This window comes from Scylla paramamosain, chromosome 30 (genome assembly GCF_035594125.1).
Source record: "Scylla paramamosain isolate STU-SP2022 chromosome 30, ASM3559412v1, whole genome shotgun sequence".
NCBI classification, from domain to species: domain Eukaryota; kingdom Metazoa; phylum Arthropoda; class Malacostraca; order Decapoda; family Portunidae; genus Scylla; species Scylla paramamosain.
This window is the reverse complement of record NC_087180.1, coordinates 12629074-12631614: the sequence shown is the minus strand read 5'-3', so window position 1 is coordinate 12631614 and position 2541 is coordinate 12629074. Positions and strand designations below refer to the sequence as shown.

Sequence of the window (2541 nt, the reverse complement as noted above, 5' to 3'; positions counted from 1 at the left end):
TGGAAAAGAAGGAGTAGAGGAGGAGGAAGAGGAGGAGAAAGAGGAAAAGTAAGGGCCACTAGAGAAAAAAGGCAGAGGCTCGGAAAGAGGAAAGAATAAGATAATGTGAAAGAATTAAGAGAGGAGGAGGAGGAGGAGGAGGAGGAGGTACTTACTATGCAAAGGAGGAGGAAAGAAGAGGGAAAATGACATGAAAGAGTATCGTTGATATTCTTTACCTTATTATTATTATTATTATTATTATTATTATTATTATTATTATTATTATTATTATTATTATTATTATTACCACCATCATCATCACCATCATTATAACAAAAACAACAGCAACTACTACTACTACTACTACTACTACTACTACTACTACTACTACTACTACTACTACTACTACTATTACTACTACTAGTGGACAAGCATAAACAGGCAGGAGCAAGATGCAACATTCCTGATGCAAGATAAAATCGTAAAAGTTACTTTGACACCATAAAAGAAAGTTATCCTTGACACCACTGCTATTGTTACCTGAGAGAGAGAGAGAGAGAGAGAGAGAGAGAGAGAGAGAGAGAGAGAGAGAGAGAGAGAGAGAGAGAGAGATAGTGATAGTGATGTTGAAGGTGAAGGCGAAGGTGATGATTACAATGACTGTGATAACATGATGACTTTAATATTTTATGTGGGTTTCTTACAAACACACACACACACACACACACACACACACACACACACACACACACACACACACATAAATGTATGCAAAGTGGAGGATTGGAATGAAATGTAAAAAGACATTGGGAAAAGAAATCCTGGAAAAGACCGGGATTTGGGGACGAGTTACTAGGGAGAGAGAGAGAGAGAGAGAGAGAGAGAGAGAGAGAGAGAGAGAGAGAGAGAGAGAGAGAGAGAGAGAGAGAGAGCTGTTTCAAGTTATACATATTTAAGCTGCAGCTTCATACGTGCACTATTCATGCACACACACACACACACACACACACACACACACACACACACACACACACACACACACACACACACACACACACACACACACACACACACACACACACACACACACACACACACACACACACACACACACACACACACAGAATAAAACAGATAGACAGACAGATGTATTAATTAACAGATAAATAGGTCAATAGATAGTTAGATAGATAGATACGCAGGCAGACAAAGAAGAATAAAAGAAATAAACCAAAAAAATGCATAGAGATAAGACAAAGAAAAATAAGAAAAATAAAACAAGAATTCTCGCAACTCACCAAGAAGTTTGGCATAAAAATAATGAGAGAACTTTGCAACAACAACAACAGAGAGAGAGAGAGAGAGAGAGAGAGAGAGAGAGAGAGAGAGAGAGAGAGAGAGAGAGAGAGAGAGAGAGAGAGAGAGAGAGAGAGAGAGAGAGAGAGAGAGAGAGAGCGAATTCAATCTGGTAATAATTTGAAAGTTAATTTGCTAAGGGGAAAGGTGAGTGAACAGGTATTGAAGCAAAGAGGGGAGGGAAACAGTAGCAATAATACCAATAGCAGCAGCAGCAGCAGTAGTAGTAGTAGTAGTAGCAGTAGTAGTAGTAGTAGTAGTAGTAGTAGTAGTAGTAGTAGTAATAATTATACAGTATTATATTTTCCAATATTTTACCATTATTATTATTATTATTATTATTATTATTATTATTTTTATTTTTATTATTATTATTATTATTACTGTTGTTACTTATTAGTTTTATTACTTCTTTCAAATATTAATTTCTTTTTCATCTTTTCATTACAGGTAAAGCCAACTTGAGAGGAGGTAATGAGGAAGAGGATGAGGGTAAGAAAGAGGAGAAGGAGGAAGAAGAGAGAACAGAAAGATAAGAAGAGGAAGAAAAAAAAAAGCAGGAGAAATTTGTGAAAAGAGATACGAAACATAATACCGGATAAATTAAAAGCAAAAATTTGCAAGGGGAGGAAGGATTAATAAAAGAAGGAAGGATAAAAGAAGATGACGAAAGGAGGAAAAAAATCGGGAAGAGGTGGAGAGGAAAGACAGAAATATAAAAGTGCAGAAAACAGAGGAAGGTTGTAAGACAGGAGGAGGAAAAGGAGATGGAGGAGAGGCAAAACCAGAGAGAGAGAGAGAGAGAGAGAGAGAGAGAGAGAGAGAGAGAGAGAGAGAGAGATGGAAGGACGAGGAGGAGGAGAAAGGGCTGGTGGGGGTGGAGGGAAAAATGTATATAACAAGTTTGTGAAAGGTGAATGCGTGAGGGACGGAGAGAGAGGGGGGAGGGAGGATGGGGAGTGGGAGGAGGAGGAGGAGGAGGGAAAGAGAGAAGATACCGAATGGGGAGATTGAAAGGTAGTGGAGTGGACTCTCTCTCTCTCTCTCTCTCTCTCTCTCTCTCTCTCTCTCTCTCTCTCTCTCTCTCTCTCTCTCTCTCTCTCTCTCTCTCTCTCTCTCTCTCTCTCTCTCTCTCTCTCTCTCTCTCTCTCTCTCTCTCTCTCTCTCTCTCTCTCTCTCTCTCTCTCTCTCTCTCTCTCTCTC

The 2541-nt window shown here is 39.2% G+C and overlaps 1 long non-coding RNA gene across 1 annotated transcript in view; it reads left to right on the top strand.

Moving 5' to 3' along the window:
- Positions 1-2151, top strand: part of LOC135116105 (uncharacterized) — a 41643-nt gene extending 39492 nt beyond the window's left edge. The window contains exon 3 of the long non-coding RNA XR_010276160.1: positions 1789-2151. This is a non-coding gene — a long non-coding RNA (uncharacterized LOC135116105). The remainder of the gene's footprint in view (positions 1-1788) is intronic.
- The last annotated feature ends 390 nt before the right edge of the window (positions 2152-2541 follow it).